General features: G+C 45.2%; 1 protein-coding gene across 3 annotated transcripts in view; it reads right to left on the bottom strand.

The window, feature by feature from the left end:
- The window catches only part of SRRM3 (serine/arginine repetitive matrix 3), a 672,576-nt gene that overhangs the window by 547,554 nt on the left and 102,537 nt on the right, over positions 1–22,485 (bottom strand). For all 3 annotated transcript variants that reach the window (XM_069614948.1, XM_069614950.1, XM_069614949.1), the window contains exon 2: positions 9,491–9,632. The gene's annotated coding sequence lies outside the window, so the exon portion shown is untranslated. The remainder of the gene's footprint in view (positions 1–9,490; positions 9,633–22,485) is intronic.

Below are 22,485 nucleotides of genomic sequence, written 5' to 3'. Positions count from 1 at the left end.
GACCCCAGCTGTATGGCACATGGCACAGAATGCTCTGTTTCCAATTAACTCTCTCCTACTCTTGTTTAATGGCATGTGATAATCTAAGCAGTTAATGGCAGGGCCTGCATATCACCCAGTGCTTTACGTGTAATTAGAAATTAATAGTGGGAGGCGTCTCTAGTCATGAAATAACACTTGGGAGGGGATCTAAGAAGTTGTCTGTCACTGCCTCAGATTAACAAGTAACTAAAGATCCTTTACCAGAGGGGTGGCCCATGTAACTAAATGTGTGGCCAAACAGACTTCTCAATCAAGAAACTTGTGTTGAAAAGGGGCGTTGAATATATAATAATTAATCAGTCGACAAAAAATAATGAACTCCAATCAGAATTGGTCTGTGCCAGGTTCACTCCTTGTAATATAGTTCAGGGTGTTAACAGGCCTTCTGTGAGATATGCCTGTACCCTACAATTCAGATGTTCCCTCACCGCAAGGTCGCTCAAGATAACTATTGAGCAGCTGAAGGGGTTAACGTGCCTCCCTGTAGAGACCGGTCTTTAACACGCAGGATACAGCTTCTGCCTCCAAAAATGTAAAGCGTTCTGGTCCCACCTTCACTTTTCCAGCCCATCCAACCAAAGCTAAAATAATACTCCTTCCACTTTGAAAATGGAGAACTATTTAACTCATGATGGCAAAGGGCATGTTTAAGAGAACTTCCTCCTAGCAGAATGATCCGGCTCCTGGCGTGTTGCAGTGCTACCTGCAGCCAAGGTGAGAACCTGAAGAGGCAGCAGCCTGCCATGGGCGGAGAGGATGCTTTAAGGCAGCAGGAAGGGAAATCAGCCTGTGGACCCCAGAAGGACCCCATCCCAAAGGCCGAATTCAAAACCCTGGAGGCCGGAGCCCTGATCTCACCCCCTGCACGTGGACAATATAAACTCTGCACGGCTGGACTTAGAGTAGCACATTCAGACATATAGCGCCTTGTGCTTGCGTGGCATGTATACTGTAGGTGATGCATGGTGACCTCACCCTAGCGCCTTAATGACCTGCAAGATCTACAGGCAAGAGGTCGCCATCACCCATCAAATCCAACCTGTGTGACTTCACGTTATTGACGCTCCATAGTGTAGATCAGATGTGTGTGCAACCTACAGCTCCCCAGATAATAATAGCAATGTGTCATTTATATAGACCTTTTATCTAAAGCACTTTACATACCACATGTTCATATACAATGTACAATTATTATGACTCAATCGATATTGATACCCATTTTATCCAAATTCGCAGAAGGATGAAAGGCTGAGGTGGCTTTGCCATCTGCAGATCATACGCAGTTCTCAGGAGCTAGCACTTAACCTGCTGAGCTGTCGTACCAATGTTGACCCCTATGACTCCCCAACTATTGACCCTGCTGGCCAGGCTTATTGGGGCTGTAGTGCAACACATCTGGAAAGCAAAGGCTGCAGACCACTGAAAGGCAGAGAAGCCAGAGGCGTATTTGAATTGCAATACTGTGAACCTTCTTAGGCAGAAAGTTATCCAGACTTCTCTGACTTGTTCCAGGCAAACCCCCTACCTCTGTATGTGATTACAATCTCTCGGCAACCTTGCAGAGTGCTAAATACACAGCCAGCACGATTGAAAAACATAATAAGCAACAACAAATGCAGAAAACATAAGCCATCCGTCTGCCATGATACAATGTTGGCGCCAGGTCCCCGCCTGAGAGAGGTAATGACTGGCGCATGCATGCGGCCGCACCCAGCAGTGAGCAGAATTGTATTGCAAAATGTTTGAAAGAGGTGAGAATTGAGGACTTGTGGCACACACGGCCAGTCGTTTATTGTGCTAGTCGGGCCTGGATTTTACCTACACACACTCCGTCGGGATTGTATTGGCTTTTTGCTGTGCCCCAGGATTTTGCATTTTCTGAATTGGATTGTAATATTGCTGCAAAGCCACATGCCAAATACATAACAGGTGTGTCATTTTAATGTGACATTTTTCGGTGGTACAGAGCCACGGTCAGCCTCAGTTACTGTTAAAAATGTCCCTTGACACATTAGAATTGGCAAGCGCATGCACACATATTAGCAGCATGTTTATTGCTGGAGGAAGACATGTCTTTTTAATCTTTTGATCCCTGTAGAATTTCATTAGTTGTAACAGTTTTCAAAGCATAGAGTTTAGCCACTTCTAATCAGAAGAATGTTTCCTAGTATTCGTAGACCAGAAAGCATGGTGTTGTCTTATCCCTGGTCTTGATTTATAATGCGCTACACACCATTTGTTAGTCACTTCCAGGTGCCAGTGGACAAGCAGCATGTTTACACCAATGGTAAACGTGTACTGTTTATCATTTTCAAGTTAAAGGCTACACCAGCAGTAGTAAAAGTATTTGCCAGTCTTGTGTGTTGCGCATGAGTGAGTGTGTATATTGACGTACAGGCTCAGTCTCCAGAGGGCAATGCAAGGGGCGGAGTCTTAGGTGGATACCTCCTGGAATAGGAATTCTTCTGTAACCTAGGCTGAGCTGAAGGAGATAGCAGTCAGTTCCAAGATACTAACCCTTAGTATCACCTCTTTCCGATCCCACCCTTGATATCGCCCATCCCTAATTTAACTCTTAGTCTTTCCTATCCGCATCCCTCGTCCCTTTCTCTAACTCTCTCATTTCCCACCTATGACATCTAATACCCATCATTTACCTCTTACTCTATCCTAAATGCGCCCCTCCTTCCCTACACTGCCTATCGGCTTTCCCACCCCTTACCATGTCTAATCTACCTCTTCCTCTATCCTACCACCCATCATTCCCTTCTCTTCCTCTCTCTCCTTTCCAGCCCTTGATATCTACCATCTCCAGTCTACTGCTTGCTCTATGCTACCTGCACCCCTTCTTCCCTACTCTGCCCCTCTCCTTTTCCCCCCTTGATATCTACCATCTCTAATTTAACTCTCACTCTGTCCAATCCACAGGCCTCTTTTCTTTATCTATCTCTCTCCTTTCCCACCCTTGATATGATACACTGAATATACATCGTACTCGTTCCTACTATCTCTAATTTATCATCACTCTATCCTACCTGCACACACCCATACCTACCCTGTCCCCTCATTTGGTTACATGTGATTTTATTGAATGATAAAACAAAAAATAAATGTTTAACAAAGAAAAAACATCTAAAAATAATATGTGTTTTCCTGTTGTTTTTTGGGGGGTTGACCCTCCAAATCCGCCTCCATTTTAAAATTCTTCCCCCACCCCAAAAACTACTATTCCCATTTCCAACCACATATGTATAGTTTAAAAAATATGTTATTTTTTGATAGATGTTTTGGGTTTGTTTAATAATCCATTTGTTGTTTTCTATTCGATAACATCACTGCATACCCCTCCTTTCCCACCCTTGCTCTCTACCATCTCTAATTTACATCTCACTCTGTCTAATCGACATCCCTCCTTCCCATTTCTACCTCTACCCAACCCACCCTTCATATCAACCATCTCTAATCTACCTCTTATCATATCCTATCTGTTTCCCTTCCCATGCTACATTTCCATTTTCTACCTTCCCACCGCCCCTGCTGTCCTCTTTTGCATCCCGCTTGTCTCTCCTTCCCCATCTCTACCTCCCACCCTTCTTCCTTCCATTATTTCTACTGATGAGTTTGATTGATGATTTGACAGGACGCAAATACATCCCACAAATTCTGGACATTGTTTATAGCAGCTGAGGAAATGTGAGGCGAACTGTACAAATACAATGCTGTGTTAAAATCTGAATGCACAAGCAGCATCATAAAGGGCTTTGGTAGAACACTGGAACCCATACTCACTGGACATCTGCACTGCAAACATATCGTCCCGTCGGACTAGAGTGCATACCCACAGGCACTGCTAAAGCCAAAATCTCATTTAAATCTGTTGAGTGTTGGGATTTTTTAAAGGCGGATTTACTTTTAGGAACATATTCTATCAATAGCTTTTTAAAACTACATTAACATTCCCTTTAATGTCTATTGATCAACACATCGTAAATGTCCAATATACTGCCATTTAACCTAGCACCTGCTACTTAAATGATTGATCGTTCAAATGATCTGCAATTCAAATTCTCAGCAAATCTGATTCAGACGTAGTTTTCTTACATCATATGCTTTCCCTCATTTTCTCTACACTTATTTCCCACTCACTTTTCACTTTTTTATTTGATATTTATTTACACGATTTTCAATTGCAAAGTCTCATATAAGACCAAGGACTATAGATGCAATACATAAACATATAAACACAACCAAGCTAATTAAGTACAGCACATATAAAGCAAAAACTGGAGTTATAACCAGTCAAGAGAAAAATAGAGCAAAAAGGAGTGGCTTATCTGAACTCTTCCATTATCTTAAGATCATTATCTTGGACATTATTAAAGCTCTATACAACCAGTATTTTGTCTCATAAGATATATTTGGAATCAATGACAATTGACCCAAAATAATAAGCATTGGTGACCTGGAAATATTAAAATGTGTCACTAGCTTGATTCTATTAAAAACAGTGTTCCATTTGATCACAGAATGTCAAAGTCTTGTGTCTCCACGTCTTAAATATTTCAAAGCATACAATAATGCAGTAAATGTGAGTGAAATATCTCTACTATGGTTGGATTTTATGTAAAGCAACAATATTAACCTAGTGTACTTCATCGTTAAGTTTTATCTGTATGTAGTTGACATTTTTAAATGTCTTCAATAAGCTGTTTCGTGTTTTAATCAGATTGTTATTAAAACCCTGAATGTATTTTTATATTTTTTGTTTGTTGTGTTACACAAAGCCATCTTGCAAAATGTATATCAAATAAATACATTTCAATTCAATTAATAACATCATCCCAATAATTCCCAATGTTGCTCCATTCCCAAAACATATGCAAGTGTGTGCCCCTTGCAGCTTTACATGACCAACATAATTCTGTTGGAATCATTTTACTGTCTCGCATCTTCGATGGTGTCCAATACAAACAATGAAACATTCTCTGTTGAGTGTATCTCAGTTCCAGATCTACCTTCATCCAAAAGATGTTGCTACATATGGCTGAGCAAACAACGGCTGATATAGGAACTTGAAGTTCGTTCTCCCAGGGTAAACGCTTCAAGTCAGCAATGCAGGAAGCTGGAAACTGTTGATGATATAACATTGAGGCAGACATGGAGTATACCCTCAGAAGCCAACTCAACTCCGGCTCATTATGCAGCATTGCATTAAGCGGCGAAAAAATAGACACAAGACTGTTGGATAATAATTGATACTTCTGTACCTCTGATGCACATAGCTTATATTTGAAGAGTAAAAAGCCAAAGGGCCTCATTACACGGATGGCGGTAAGGGTTTACCGGTACCGGTAAGGGTACCAGTGCCGTTAAACCCTTACCGCCTTACTACGAAATCCCTTTGTGGGACCCTACCTTAACTGCTGGTTTTACCAGCGTTAAGGACGGGACCCACAAAGGGACCTTGGAGGTAATTACGGTACCGCAATTTGCGGTACCGTAATTACTGCCTTCCCCATTCCCATTGAGCCCTATGTGGGCAAAAATGGGGATGGGGAAGTGCCATGGTGAATGTGGAATTACTGCCCCCACACACCTTGGAATAGGGCGGTAATTCCGCCATTCACCATGGCGAACTCGGTAAAATACCGGCGGCAACCATGGCGCTACTAGCGCCATGGTTACCGCCATCAGTGTAATGAGGCCCAAGGTCTGACAACCCATCTCCAATCAAGACATCTTTAAGCTTCCAAACGCCAGTTTTCTGTCAGGAATGCCAATGTATTGAAGAATTCCCCCAGGCAATAGCTGGGTTCTACCAGAAACGTGATTCAATTGACAACAGGGTTTTAATGTTATTTTCTTTATGGAAGTTTTTCCAGGTTTCTACAGTATGATGAACCAGTGGTGGCACTAATCTATTCATCTGATGTTTTTTCCATTGTCAACAAGCAGTCCATAGGAATGGGAGACACATCATCATTCTCAATAGAGACCCAAGCTGGGTTGAAACCAGAACTCGTAATTAGCCATCCATGACGGACTCATAATGTGATTGCCACGTGGTAATTCTTCAGTATTGGATAACTGAAACCACCATCCTCAAGGGAAATCCTCAAGATCTTCATGGGGATACTGGGTCTCTTTGTTGCACCCTACAATAAATCATTAAATATCTTCGGTGCCTTCTTCAAAATCTTGCTTGAGGGAGGATGTGGGAGCAAATGAAAGAGGTAGAGCAATTTAGGGAGGAGAGCGCTTTCTAGAATTGGCAGCAGAAAGGGGAAGCAGCTTAGGAGCTGAGCTACTGCCATCTCCTATATATCCTTGATGTGGCTGACTTCATTGAAGTGGGTGAACCCTCCTCCAGGAGAGGAAGAGATACACCAAAGGAAAATTTAGATGGCATCATCCCATCAGACGGTGAGAAATAACCTTTTAAAAGAGTGCGGGAGAAGATGGGCATAGATCAGTTAATCCTCAAGCAGAAAGCTGAGGGACAGTCAAATGAAGAGTCTCTGATGGAAATCATGGATTGGGTGGCCTTAGCTATTACTAACATTAAACAAACAGTAATGGAAATGAACAGGACCACATTGTTGTTAATAAAAGGAGAATTTGGAGTAGAGGGTCTCAACAGCAGACAACAGAATAGCTCTGCTAGAAAAACAAGTTGCATCACTGATCCTGGCCCTGTAAAATGCTAATAAAAGTATTGCTGAACCGGCTAACTACTCTTCGAGGTCCAACATCAGAATAAAAGGATTTCCAGAAGATATTGGAAGGGGGAACCGATTGACATTTTCCAAAGAGTGGTGCTTAAAATAATAGCTCATCCCCATGGACAAAACTTCAGAAATTGAAAGGGCCCATCGTACCACAGCACCAACACCTGCCATGGGTAAACCCCCCAAGAGCGTTTGTTGTTTGTTTTCTTCGTTTCCTACTCAAACAGATGATCTTTAAAAGGGCAAGGGAAATACAGAATGTGACATGGGGCGATGGTTCTAAAATAATGTTCTTTAATGGCTTTGGTAATAATAGAGAAGACAAAGTTGTTTAACGAGGTCAGATTGACGGCTAGGACTATGAAAATACAATATTATATGGTGTATCCTGAACCTCTCACATTGTAAAGTTATAATGCTGGTATATAGCTAATAATGGTTTCTATGTTCTGCTGCTAGCCTTGACAAAGTGCAAAGAATTGCACAAAACATGTGTCGGCAATATGGCATCACCAATTCACTAAAACAAACCGTCATCAAGCAACACAATCTACCAGTGAGCACTAAAGCATGGAACCATGAAAACACAATCAGAAAAATCAACCCGCCAAGAGCAAGCTCATAATTGTGGCATACCTGCTTTTGCTACATACTCTTTCTGATCCCACTGTGAGGATTTCTACCATGCCACCCACACACTTAACCACCTCCCGAGGCCAGAAGGTGCACTACATGTGTCACAGAACACAGCAGATCAAGCCAATCATTACAGATACTGGGATGTCACCAGTGGCTCAGAGAAAAACCTAAGATTTGAAAGTACAGTGATATGGAAATGTGAAATGCCCACAAGCCCAGGGCTTTGAGCCACAAATGGTGAATTGCAAACAGAGTCGATTAGCAGAGTGGAATGAAGGCCCTGATGCATAAGCGCAGACCCTTTCAGAAAGGTGTGATGGAGTTAACACATTCATGCATTTATAGGTCAAAAGGCAGCGCTGTGGACCACGCTGAAAAGATATCATCAGCAGTAACATCACTGAATGTCTCTTCCTTAAAGTAAAAGTAGGATGTGAAACCACATTCTGGACATAAAGGAGTCATTGGTGCAGAAAAGACAGGAGGCCAATATCCGGAGCATTTGCATAATCCAACTTCATGCTAACCAGAGCAGTGAAGGCCGTGAGAGCAAAAGAAAGCCACCTGGAGCACCACTCCAACCAGCGGTTCCATACTAACATCATTGTCCCATATCCTTGACTTATTGGCAAGATTGGTGATATGGCCACAATCCACTGAAGAATAGGTCTCATGGGAGGAAATATGGTGCACCTTGCCGCCCGACTCACAAGACCTGAACTGCTGTACCAGCGAGCTTGAGGCCACTGGCTCCCATGCACTCTCTATCCCTCGGTCATTTCTGTATACCACCGGCGCGCGTCAACCCGTGAGTTATCCCCAGAGGAATGGAATGATAGTGGTCTTGTGTATTTACTAGCAGAGGGAAAAGCAGGGATCTTCGGGGCACATGCCATTTCAGTTGGTGGGAGGTGATACAAATGTACTCAATATCACCCACTATTTCCTCTCCCACTTGAAATGTGAACCTACTTCTAAACCCAGGCGTGGGCATGTAATATCCATTTGGAGAAGCCTTGTTGCTAGGCGCCCAGAACGGTGGTAGTAGGTGCAGCATAAATGCTTATTACATTACATGACATTACAATACACTTTGGAAAGCTGAGCTATAGAGGCCAAATGGGCCAACCAGAGGCAATTATCAGCAGTGTTGAAGAGCCATCATGGTGAGTAATGATAAAACACCTGTTCTACTGCTAGGACGGGATGTCTCTCATGCAGTCGTCAGGTCTGTCTCCACCTCGCCCGTGCTTGGGTTGGAACTCAGAATGGTAACTGTCCAATATATGTTCTTTCTCCATAAAGCACTCATCATGAAACTCACTGAGTGAAACATGGCACTCGCCGGCACTCTCGCTCTAGAAAACGACTCACCATGACTTTCTCAAGACTTTTAGATGTCCTGAAAGCCCTGCCATGAGGTGCCAAATACTCACGACTGTTGCCCCCAAGGACTGTTTTCTGTCAGACACATCAGATCTTTCAGTCCAATAGGTCCAGTACACCCCTCAAGAGCTATTTTTCCCATGGTCAGGCCCAGGAGGGCCAAGCTTTCTGGACCTTCTCCATTTACCAAAATAATAATGTTTACAGTACTCCCACTGAAGATGTAAGCCTGCAGAATTGTCGTAGCATAACACTAGGAAACTACCGATGCACTGCCAGACAAGCAGCCACCCTCATTTGCCCTATCTGACCCCACCACTCCTACCAGTGCTGCATGATCATGTTATTTTGTATATTTGTACAGTACTCCTCTTTAGTTGCAGCCCTAGGTCAATGTTACTTTTGTAAGTCACCAGTTTGTTTTGTTCTTTGCTGCAGCCAGTGATGGTAATGGTAACCGATTATGGTGGTATTGACGCTGAAATACCACAGGAAATGTGCGGAATGTCCCCCTATACGAGTTAACATCACTTGCACAGGCGAGACTGCTGCTGTATGTGCCTGAGAGGGTTTCGCAATCATTGTGCAATTAGTGTTTTGAACGTCTCTGATGCGTTGTGTTTTTAACCTTATATTGGGTTAATACAGTATAAAATCGGATAACATAACATAACATGCAAGTGTCTCAGACTTACCAGCCAGCCGGTTTCTTGGGGAAGTCAACTGCCCTCCTGGGTCACTTTGCATGTGTCCGGAGGAGTCTCGGAAAATAGTTACTTCGTAAACGCCAACTGTGCCTTCAGAGGGTGGTATTTAAAAATACAGATGGATGGAGGCCTGAATAAAAGATACACGCCTTTTATTATCGAGATCATACAATCTGAAAATAAGCACGTTAAAAAGAACATAAACTAAGAACAATTTAGTTGGTGAGTGGGGGCATGTCTATAGCGTACACGTGGGACTTCGCCGCCTCTTGGCGCTTTCAAGAAACGTGGTACAAGCATTATTCCTTCAGCCTACATAACTCAGCCGGGCCCCTGGTTTGCACATTTCTCCCCTTTCATCTCCCCCTTCCACAAGTGAAACAGCTGGCAGCGGTCCTGTTTCGTGGGGGGTGGAGGGCGACATCTGCCCTGGCAATAGGAGGGGCACGGGTGGGTATAAAGGATGGGTGTGGGGTTTCCTTCCCTGGGGCAGGCCTTCTGTCATGCTCCGCACATAGTCTGGGCAGGGCGGGCGGGTGGGAGCATATGGGGCGCCGAGCCAGCCTCTCCACCTGACACCTGATGCCGAGGACGGCATCTGTGCGACGCCTCGGTGTTTGGGCAGCGACCATGCCGCCTGACAACGCCAGGCGTTCGAGCCTGCACCGGGCACCTTGAATAATTCACGCCACCCTTCCTTCTAAATAATGCATGCCGCTTCCTGGTCCCATTTCATGCGGTATTCCCGCAGTCTTGCTCACAAGCCACGCTGTTCTTTTTACATTAAAAGATACCTCCGATCGGGGACCGGTTTGTCCAGGGACCATTGCCAACATAAGGGCAATCTGAAAGTCCAGCAGTCACCCAATGTTAGCTATATTCTCGCTCACAAACATGACACCGTACACTGGGTATGCCACGTCGAGGAGGCGAGCAAATGAGCGAGCGCGTATCCATGTATAGCGCTACCCCGCAAACTAACTGCGACGAGGCGCTTCCACACCTCACAAAAGCCTCAATGCGTTTTAAATAGCACCGATAGTGGTGCTGAGTTCATTTCTTACTGCATGTCAGTATGGTAACGAGGCGCAGGTAGAATGGGACTCGGCCCAGGAACAGAGACGTTTGGAATAGTTGGAAGAAGGTATCCTATTTGCACAATCAGTAATGTCCACCCTAGTTCTCAACTATTCCCTGTTATGTTATGGCCGATAACAGAATGCCCTGATAATCTCACGGGTCACAGCTGACACCAGCAAAGACATTAACGAGAGATACAAAAGTAATGATATAATAATGATAGTGTGTAAGCAGGCGCGGCATTTACAGCGTGGCAGTCTCTTGGCACTCTGTGCTGACAGAGAGGGGAGGGTCAGTGACGGACGGTGGTGGATAGGGGCGGCCCTACGATTTGCGGTGCCCTTGGCGGCAAAATATGGGTGGGGTCCCCTTAGTTCCATCGCAGAAAATGATGTCACAAACTTAGTATTTGTAAATTTTAACTGTTAATATAACTTATCAAAGCAAAATATATTTACTGGGAACATATTGAAGCAGTCAGAGTAAGCAATTCCACAGGTCTTCAAATGTTATCAATAGGGCTCTAGTCCAAAAAAATGTGGGCGGGGCTCATTAACGTGTGCGCCCAGGCACGCGACGTATCTGAAAATGTAATACGCACATTTAATTCAACTGGACTTCCCTAATAGAAGAACATTCACTATAAAAAAGAGCAGTGTCTTTCCAAAAAACAGTCATAAATAACCAAAACATAACCAGAGAAGATTGTCCTATAATGCTGCTAGCAAAGTATAAAAGGTGCAAATCTTTTACACCCAAAAATCTATATTGAATATTCCATTAAAAGCAAAATACTAGTACAAGACATGTGCTTTGAAGAGACTTTCATGTGTTCTTGTGGGGAAGTGTGTGCCCAGAGAACTTGAGGACCTGGGTTCAAATCCTGGTGGACAAACACTTGAACAAACTAGATTCTTTTGCATTCCGGCCTCAAAAACACCCAAGGGGGATGTCGTCCTCACTGTGAAAAAAGTGGGGGAACGCCGTCAACCCACATGTAGCCTCAACTTGTACCCTGAAAATCAGCAAAGGATCAGTGAGAACAAACTCTTCAGTCTCTTCATTGATGAACCTAGTAAATCATCACAACCAGTTTGCCCTCTGAGCCTTTCCCATCCACAGCTCAAGGTTTGACTTTCAACAATATTGTCTTTCTTTTTTATAAAGAGGACTTGAAAAGTACACACATCATAACTAAAGTACTCCAGAAACACAGGAATACTTATGGAAATGTTAAACAGAAAGAGTACAACAGTTGTGTTATTTCGCTCATCTTGAAGACTACAAATACCAGAATGCAATTCAGTAAAAGGATCAAAAATGGCTTGTAGACTAAAACACCCATGAAAAAAGATTATGTGAAAAGGTAACCTCTGTGTTTTACATGGTTTGACAACGGCATGCTTCAGATGTGAGAGAAATGTGACATTCTACCAAAAAATAAACCTATTTGGAACACCAAAAGTGTACACATAAAAACTAGCGAGAGATAGTTTTGCCACTTTTTTGTTAACATATTTTAATTGTCTTCAAAGAAGACAGTTTTGAGCAGCAAATGTTTTTTTGTGTGTTATTTCAAAATAAAATACCCCTTTTGGACGCCTTGTCCAAAACAAGGGTTCTAAATCCTAACTGGTTGGCCCCACAGGCTCTGATGGGCTGCTGGGGAGGAGGACATATTATTTGTCTCTATAAGAGAGTCACAGGGGTGTGGGAGCTGAAAGCATGGCCTTGCTAAAATGGGAGCCCTGTGCCTAGAAGCAGACACGCAGCCCGCGTTTAAAGCAATTCGCAATATTTCATATACTCTCTGCAGCTGGTGGCTGTGGGGCCCCCAAGAACGCAGGGCCCGAGATGACGGCACCCATTGCCCATGCCTCGGGCCGGCCCTGGTGGTGGCTCGTGATTTTTTGAGTAGGAGGGTCACACATGTATGTGTCTAATATGCAGGATTGACCGCAAGGGAGCCGAAACCAAACAATGGGGCTTCGGGAGAGAGGGGAGGGGGATCCTGCTGAGAAAAATGTTAAAATGGTGGGTTAAAATGGAACATTTGACATCACTTTCTGTGAAAAATTTAGTAAACATCCACAGAGTTTGCAATCAATGTTGTATGGCATCACAAGAAAAAACCAATAGATGCAAGTTACCAACAGTGCACAGGACCAACTTCAAACACATTTTCTTGAAGCCTTTTCCCAGAACATATGCCAGTATAAGCACTCCCAACCAGTAAAAGAAATGCCATGACACAGAATGAAAGTATAGCCAGACTGGCCATACCAAGATAAGCCAGTATACTAATCACACTTATGTTTGCTTGTACCCTTGATGCAAAGTTTAAAAATGCACACACACAAATGATTTGGCTAGACTGGAGTCACCAATGTAAGCCAGTTTAGCCACATGACAGCACTCATCATGTTTACTTTACCCTTGATGCCAAGTAAAAAGTAACTCATGGCATGCCACAATAGGAAAGCAAATGCACACTGACAACATAAACCAAGCTAGCCATATAGTAACAATTATCATGTTCACTTACCCTTGATGCCAAGAAATAAATGGCATTCCACATTTATAAAGCAAATGTTAAGTGTAATCATGAGTATTATTACGTGGTCAGACTGGACTATAATCAATGTAGCAAAAAAGAGGTGATGACTGGACAGTTTGGCAATTTCTCTGGCAAGCCCTCTAGACCATCGTTCTTCAGCTTACCGAGCAGAGGCATTACTAGTGAGTTACTGAGGGGCCTATAGCCCTGGGTCATTTGGTTGTAGCCCCGGATGGAAGCTCAGAGGTTACAACCAAAAGGCTAGCTAGCCCTGAGTCCCGAGAGTCCAGACTTTAGCGTAACTCTGGAACTTTTCCAGATCTATCAACTCCCCGCTGCCAAGCCATTTGAGAAAGGAGAAAGACCATAGGCAAAATGGGCTTGGTCCCACCCCAAAAGGAGCAGTCCAGCTCAAACTGCTAATTGGTTCTAAACAAGACCACAAACAACCCCAGATATGTTTAGTCCTCATTTTACATCATCAGTGAGGTGTAGCTTAGGTCTCTGGGTCCAGCAGGCTCAGGACCCATCTCTGGGCATGCCCATTTCACTCGGGGTGTATGAGTGCACAAGTGTTATGCTTGCTTTACCCTTCATGCACAGTTATTGTTCATCAGTGTAACTGAGCATCAAAGGTAAAGCAAAGATAAGCATTATTGCATAGCTAGACCGGCCAACATTATATGGCTAGACTGGCCTAAATTTAATGTAGGCCAGTTAGCCACATAATAATACTTCCAGTCCCATTTTTGCTTTACCCTTAATGCACAGTACTGTGGGGGACTCAGGGCTAGCTAGCCTTTTGGTTGTAGCCTCTGAGCTTCCATCCGGGGCTACAGAGGTGTGGGATGACACACACAGCAAACCAACACTTTTACCCACACATTCACACATCATTTCTACAACTCCTTGCATGCACGCATTCATAAAAACAAGCACCTACATACATACATGCATACGATCAATGCATGCCTTCATACATACATACACATTACATTACAAAACACTTATACAAAAGTCTGGGAGCAGACTGATATGCAAACGGGCATTTCTCCTTTGTGAAAGTTACAGTGAGCTAAAACGTGGTTGTAGACCCTCCCGAGTGGGAACCTACCCATAGAGCAGGTTATTTGGCTGTTATTTCTCGGTAGATGGGCTCCTAGACCTAGCTTCACTTCACTGATGCGGCCCGACTAGGCTGAAACACATGTCTGCGGTTGCTGTTGGTACTCTTGCCCAGAGGAGAATTGCCTAGTATTTCCGTATTGGACTGCCTTAGCGGGTGGGACCAGACTGATACGCAAATTGATATTTCTCCTCTGTGAAAGATACAGTGACCTAAAACGTGGTTGTAGACCCTCCTGAGTGGGCACCTTCCCATAGAACAGGTTATTTTGCCGGGTTCATTCTCAGCAGAGAGGCTCATAAACCTTTTTTTAAACAAAAAAACACTTACCTTACCTGCATGTACCCTCCACTTGAACCTGTGCCGCCTCGGGCAGGACAGTCTGGCCCTCCTCTCATCTCTGTGATGTAATAACTCTGACTGACAGGGGAGGAGCCCTGTCCTGTCAGTGAGCGTGTTCACGTTACAGTTCTGCGGTTGATAGAAGATCAAGTTGGGGAATTCTTTTTGCACATGAACCGTACCTCTCAGTGTTTTTCTCCAAACCATTCTAATGTTTTCACAATAAGTCTCCACTGATCCAGGTGCTTAACAAGAGTGATCGCTAGAAGATTGTGCGCTAATGCTTTTTGATCTCCATGCAGAGTCAGAGTCATCATTTGCGTCTGTCAGTGTAGCATTCAACGAGGGAGGAATGAGGATTAGTGTGCCTCAAGCAGGGCAAGACAAAAACTCTCTTGGTGCATCAATCTATTCCTGATGGTATTCCATTTGATGACCACACTTGATGGGTCATCTCTGGAACATGCTGACATAGTGCAGATTTGAAGGGTCTTTAATAGCATTCCAGTATCAGGTTAATGAAGACCAGCATTTACATACTGCCATTTACACTGCATCCACAAAATGGCCCATAGATTGCCTGTATCACTAGGTGCGAATAAATCATGGTTACACTGCTGCCTACATTACAGTCTTGCGACAGGGCGTATCTGGGGTTCTATGTTCGTTCATCCCAAGTATTATTTTTGCGGCTTTTTTGGCTGAAAAATCCCCCTCCACTATTATTTATTCCCAATACCCCACCCTACCGCTTATATGCCCTTACCCTCCCTCCCCCATATTTTCCAATGATTTTTTCAGCATAAAATGTCTGGCAAAAAGTGCTGCGGAGAAAAACGTGCAATGGATGAACGTCGTACCGTATCTGCCTGTCCCACACAAGATGCTACCTAAACAGCAGTTTGTACAGAAATGGGTAAATTGCATTGTCTTTGGCTTAAGAGATCTGACCGTGTATACTAAAACTAGTCAATGTGTCCTGTCTTTCATAGTTCATTGAAAAACATGAAAATAAATGGGCACTAAGAAACCTTGTAGTTGATAAATAGCTGGAGATTAGGTTGTGCATGATTCCGAGTGATGCAATGTATTGATAGCAAAGGTATTTTACAGTATTGTGACAATGCACATTTGCAATATGATTTCAATTCCTTACCTAGGAATCCGAGGTCAGATCCTCGGGTGAGGAGAGCACTTTTGGCTCAAAGATGTTTTTGAATGTTCATAATGTAATGAGTCTACTAAGATTCCATTCCAGCCTGCCATTGGCTTTAATTCAGCACACATGCAAGTCTATGAGTAAATCCACTGTGGTATGTTCATGCCCTCCTAAACAGCATTACGAGTCATTTTTGTAAAATAATTGTCTCAATACTGATTTCAAGAAAAAGCACCACCCATTAACCCATGTCTCCACCCTATCCGCTAATATCTTGGATCTCTATGACCTCAAATCATGATCTTATTGCAATAATGGTTTCAATCCAAGTCATTCAGTCACAGCCGTATAGAGCTGTGTCAAGAGGTTTGAGCCATAGGGTCCACGAGGATGGAATTCGGTCAAAATGATTCCAACCTGAACATACCTAGTATTAGAATACACTACAATAAAATCATATAAAACCAAAATGAACAAGTAACAAGTAATGTATTTATTTATTAATTAAAATCACCGGGGAACAAAATGCATACAAAATGAAACAGTGATAACAGAGTGAAGAGGGCATGGATCCTTTACAACCGGATGAGAGAATCGGACTTGAAAACAAGATGTTGCAGTGGAAGATGGAAACATAAACCAGCGATGAAGACAGAACAGAATGACATAGTAATGGGATGATGGAGGAAGTGCTGACTTAAAGATGGATGGGTGACAGAAAACTGCTGTAGGATTGTCCATGATTGTCCGTGAAGTGTAGGGAGAGAGTAAAACAGGTAATGAAATAGCTTTGGAGTTATATAGTGGTAGAGTTGTAGTAGTACGGATAGGGAGAGAACGAGCATTCCAGAGTAGGGGGGGGAAGGGGGGGAGCGGGGGGGGGGGAGGGGAGAGAGAGAGAGAGAGAGAGAGAGAGAGAGGGAGAGAGAGAGAGAGAGAGAGAGAGAGAGAGAGAGAGAGAGAGAGAGAGAGAGAGAGAGAGAGAGAGAGAGAGAGAGAGAGAGAGAGAGAGAGAGAGAGAGAGAGAGAGAGAGAGAGAGAGAGAGAGAGAGAGAGAGAGAGAGAGAGAAAAAACTTGAGCAGATAGGTAGGGTGGGTGAGTCCATGGATAGTTTTGATGATGATGGGAAGAAGTTACTTGGCACTTTGTTTCATACAGAGCCAGCCAATCTAGCGACGGACAGAGGAGGTAAGGGTAAAGAATGAAAGGTAGAAAAGTGTGCAGATTGCGAAGTTGAAGATATTGTCCAGAGGCGTATAATCGGGAAGCCATGCAGGAGACTGGTTGTATACAAATTGTTCGTTTTATAACTTTTCGAATTACAATTGACCTTTTCACAATTGACCAAATTGTGAAGGTCAATTGTAACATATATGTGGGGGGAAACCCCCCACAGCCCCCCACCCAACGCCAAACCCCCCAAAACCCCTATATATATATATATATATATATATATAACCAAACCGATATAGATATACATTTATATGACAATGCATTACTTACCGTAAAAGCATTTGATTGGATCTGCTTAGATTCACATGCTGTGCATAGGTCCGACATCCAGTGGTCACTGCGGAGTATTGCATCTTGTTTTTCGTAGTCGAAAAGGAACGTCGACCGGGCGTGTCTGAAATACTATCCCTATAGTGACGTGTGTTGTACCCACAATCCCTCACGCGTCGAGGTCCCTCTGTTTGTATTTTTCTGCCCTGAGGGAGCCTTCTAGACGTGAGTGAGTACAGAAAAGAGAGATATAAAAGGAAGTCTATGTTCCTTCCATCCGAGCGGGGAGGAAGGGTGGGCGCATGTGAATCTAAGCAGATACAATCATCAGAAATGCTTTTACGGTAAGTAATGCATTGTCTTCTGATGCTTGTTAATCTGCTTAGAATCACATGCTGTGCATAGACTAGCGAGCAGTACCCGGAGTTGGTGGTGGGTTATGAGAAGGAACAGTAGAGAAAAGATGTCTTAGTACTGCCTGACCCACCAGGGAGTCAGATCTCGAGTGTGCATCTAGATAGTAGTGTTTTGTAAAGGTGTGCACAGAACTCCAGGTAGCCGCTTTGCAGATGGACTCAAGGGGAACATTTGCAATGAATGCTATGGACGCCCCCGTGCCTCGAGTAGAGTGTGCTCTAGGCTTAAAGGGCAGTTCTCTCTTAGCAAGAGTATAGCAGAGAGTGATGCATTGAACAATCCATCTAGAAATAGTGGACTTTGAAACTGCATCCCCTTCTCTTCCTGCTGCCACCGAGACGAAGAACTGATTAGTCTTCCTCAGTGGTCTGGTTCTTTCCATGTAGAACATGACCGCTCTGCGCACATCTAGTGTGTGCAGAGTTTTTTCTCCCAAGTTGGAAGGATTTTGAAAGAACGTTGGCAGTTCTATAGACTGGTTTACGTGGAATTTCGATATGAACTTCGGAGCAAATCTTGGGTGCGTGCGTAGAACCACCTTATCTCTGTGAACTGTAACGAAGGGGTCTAGAACAGAAAGAGCCTGTAGTTCACTTACCCTCCTGATGGAGGTGATAGCTATTAAAAAAGCAGTCTTAAGAGTGAGGTCTTTAAGAGATGCTTTGTGCATGGGTTACGAAAGGTGAGCCCATGAGTCTGGTAAGTACCACGTTAAGGTCCCATCCGGGAGCTGGGTCAGCTATCGGGGGGTGTATTCTCTTTATTCCCTCCATGAAGGCCTTTATAACAGGGATCTTCCACCACGACACCTTGAGTTGGGAAGTGGTGTATGCAGAAAGTGCCGCTAGGTGGACTTTAATGGAATTGAACACTAGACCTGAATCCAACAAGTGGGTCAGGTATAGAACAATATGTGTGGGAGAGCAGTCAATTGGGTTGATGCCTTCCCCTCTGCACCAGATGACAAATCTCCTCCACTTGCTAGAATAGCAGTGGCGAGTGTTAGGTTTTCTGGCTTCCCTGAGAATGTCCATACATCTCTGTGGGAGCAGTAGATGTCCGAATTCTATGATCTCAGGAGCCAAGCTGCTAAGTTCATGTTCTGTGGGCATGGATGCAGAGTCCTGCCCTTGTCTTGTGACAGCATGTTGTACGGGCAGGGGAGTTTCACCGGGGGAGATAGAGACATCTCCATCAAGTGAGCGAACCATGGCTGTCGGGCCCACATTGGGGCCACCAGTATCATGGTTACTTGTTCCTGGTGCATGCATCTTGTGCACCACCTTGCTGAGAAGGGGAGTCGGGGGGAAAAGCGTAAACAATTTCCCTGACCATTGCATCGACAGACCGTTCCCCTTGGATTGGTTCTGGGGGTACCTGGAGGCGTAACTTAGGCATTGTGAGTTCTCCAGGGTTGCGAATAGGTCTATTTCTGGGAATCCCCATTGTGTGAAGACGTCGAAGACGATGTCTTCGTGCAGTCGCCATTCGTACTCTTCGGGCAGGGGGAAATCTCTGCTGAGTTTGTCTGCCAGCAGATTGAGTTCCCCTGGTACATGTTCTGACAGTAGGAACATGTTTTGTTTGAGAGCCCACTTCCATATATTTCGGGCCAGTTTGGACAGTCCTGGAGAGTGGGTGCCCCCCTGCTTGTTGATATAGTACATGGCTGTGGTGCTGTCTGTAAGGACCAACACCGTTTTGCCTTGTAGGTTTTCCTGGAAGGCTTTTAGCGCCTTGAACACAGCTAGTAGCTCCAGTAGATTTATGTGTTTGGATGCTACGTTCGGAGTCCACACTCCGTGAGCAGTCTGATGGGATAGGTGAGCCCCCCATCCTGTTAGGGATGTGTCTGTGGTTAGAGTGGCTTCCCCCGCGGGTGTGGCAAAGGGTTTCCCTTTTTCCAGGTTTTCCTTTGTCCACCATCGTAGCGAGAGAACTAAGGCCTGCGAGACCACCACTGGATCGTCCCATAATCCGCTGGCCTGACACCACTGGCTGTTGAGCCACTCTTGCATAGGGCGCATGCGCAGGCGCGCGTGAGGTACCAAATAAATACACGACGCCATCATGCCTAGCAAGCGCATTGCTTTGCGTACCGTCACCTCTCGACCGGTCACATATTGAGGGATCTGAAACAGCATGTTTTGGACCCTCTCGTTGGAGGGGAAGACGAGGCCGTCCTTTGTTTGAATTAGAGCCCCTAGGAATTGTTTGATTTGGCTGGGGTCTAGGCTGGACTTCTTTTCGTTGATGGAGAAGCCCAACTGGAACAAAAGGTCTACAGTCTTTTGGGTATTGGAGAAGCATGTTTCGTAAGAATCCCCTGTTATGAGCCAGTCGTCGAGGTAAGGGTAAACTGGGATGGACAACCTGCGCAGGTGGGCCGCTGCCACTGCCAGTACCTTCGTGAATACCCTTGGTGCTGATGCTATGCCGAAGGGTAGCACTCTGAACTGGTAGTGTTTGCCCTCTATCATAAACCTGAGGTATCTTCTGTGCGCTGGCAACATTAAAATATGAAAGTATGCATCTTTCATGTCCAATGTTGTCATGTAATCTCCCTGTGATAGCAGTGGGATCACTTCCTGTAAGGTCACCATACAAAACTTCTGGGGTTTGATAAACTTGTTCGCTGGGCGCAGATCTAATATAGGGCGCATGGTTAGATCCTTTTTGGGTACAAGGAAGTACACTGAATAAATACCTTCCGTTACCTGAGATAGAGGCACGACCTCTATGGCTCCTTTTTCCAGCAGTTGTTGTACTTCTTGGAGAAGTATGGCAAGGTGTTCCGGTGTCATGCGTTGTCCCCTCGGGGGTCTGTATGTTGGGGAACTGTTGAATTTGATGCAGTATCCGTGGGCTACGGTGCAAAGTACCCAGCGGTCTGACGTTATTCCCTCCCATGCTGGAAGAAAGGATGTTATCCGGCCCCCGACCGGTGTTGCATGGGAGGGGACGCGAATCTTCGCGTCACTTGGTGTTTTTGGGGGCTTGGGAGCCTCTGGGGTGGACCCCCGCCCTCTCCCCTTGCCCCTGCGCTGTCCTCTTTGGCTGTACTGCCCACTATTGGTCTGGTAACTGGTGTCAGGGTACTGTTGCTGCTGATTCTGCTTTTGGCGTTGGCCACGAAAAAAGCGTGTGTTGCCATAGCCGCATCTGGTAGTGGGCTTAGAGATCTGGTCAAGAGTTTTGATAGTATCGAACTCTTTTTTAGCCATTTCCAGAGCCTCATCCACCGCCTTCCCGAAGAGGTTTGCGTCTTCAACAGGTTTATTTATTAAAGACGCCTGTGTCTCCGGTTTGAACCCTGAGTTGCGCAGCCATACATGGCGTTTTAGGAGTATTCCCTGAACCAGGGAACGTCCCGCTGTCTCAGCAGCATCCAGAGAGTTCTTTACAATACTCTGGTTGACCTGGGTTCCTTCGCCAATAGTTGAAAGCAGGCGTGTACGTAGTGGTTCCGGCGCTTCTTTGGCGTCCTTGCGCAGTTTGGCCCACTGTGCGTCCGCGTAGCTAGCTAGCAAAGAATTGTTGTTCGCAATTCTTGCCGAAAAAGGCAGCCGAGGATGTGACTCTTTTAGCAAGGGCATATAACCTCTTGCCCTCCTTGTCAGGTGGTGCCTCACTGGTGGACAGTGGCACCCCTGCCCTCTTCCTTGCATTAGTTACAACAAGGGAATCCGGAATGGAATGTCCCCTGATGTACAGCGGGTCTGAGGGTGAAGGAGTGAAAGGTTTTTCAATCCTTGGATTAACTCCTCTGATTAGTGCGGGTGTGGAAAGCGAAGGGATGATTCTTCTCTTCACTGAAGCGAGGAGGGGAATGGTCTGGCTGACTGGGGGTTTCTCCTTAATTACTCTTTCCACAAAGTCTATTTCCGGAGAGATCTCCCCAGTGTCCAGTTCGAAATGTGCTGCTGCTCTGCGCAACAGGGCATTGAATGTGGGCTGATCGTCAATGGGAGACGTGTTTCTAACAGGTGAATTGTCTGGAGGATTTAGGTTCAGGACATCAGTGTCCGAATATCCTGATGGGGATTGCCAGGGATGAGAAGGTCCTTCTTCTGGATTTTCTCCGAAGCCTTCTCCTACCATGTCTGGGCTGTCTTCCAGACCTTCCTCTTGGTTCTGTCCTTCTTCATTGTCCACAAAATCATCCTCCTCTTCTAAGTATTGTTCCTCACCAGTGAGGTCATACACACTATGGAAGTCTAAGGCTGTGTCCTGCCTCGGGTATTTGGCCCTGGGGTCCTCCTGAGGCCCTTCTCTTGTTCTCTTGGGAGTGGGAGGGTTCTGGGTGTTCATAAACCTCTCCATTCTCTCCATGCAGAGATGGAGCCTTTCCATGGTTTCATGGGGTACCCCTGAGCGGTCTAGCGGGGGAAAATTAGTGTTTTCTTGCTGAAAACGGCTCGACCTCTCCCACAACGTCGAGGAAAGTGTCCCGTCGCCCTCCGAAAAGCCTTCCGGTGTGCTGGGGGTCCCCCCGACTGAAGGGGGTAGTCCCTGTTTTTCTTCGGGCTTTTTCGGCGTGTCTTTCGACCTTTGCGTAGCGCTCGACGTGTCTTTCGGCGTACGCTTCTGGGCGTCAACGATCCTCGCCAAGCTCTCTGTGACTCGTGTGTCGAACGTTCTACGGCGGCGTGCACTCTCTGCTGGTGCGCACCGGCCGATGGTTTGGGGGCGGCGCCCTTATTTGCCGAAAGCCCAGTCGCTGGTCGCGGCTGCGGTTGCGAGAGGGGCTTCGAACCCGAACGGTCCGAGGAGGCCGCCGGTGTAACCTGCGTCTCCT

Source organism: Ambystoma mexicanum, chromosome 9 (genome assembly GCF_040938575.1).
Source record: "Ambystoma mexicanum isolate Mex_15411 chromosome 9, UKY_AmexF1_1, whole genome shotgun sequence".
Taxonomy (NCBI): domain Eukaryota; kingdom Metazoa; phylum Chordata; class Amphibia; order Caudata; family Ambystomatidae; genus Ambystoma; species Ambystoma mexicanum.
Note: the sequence above shows the minus strand (reverse complement) of the source record. Positions and strands in the feature narration are given on the sequence as shown.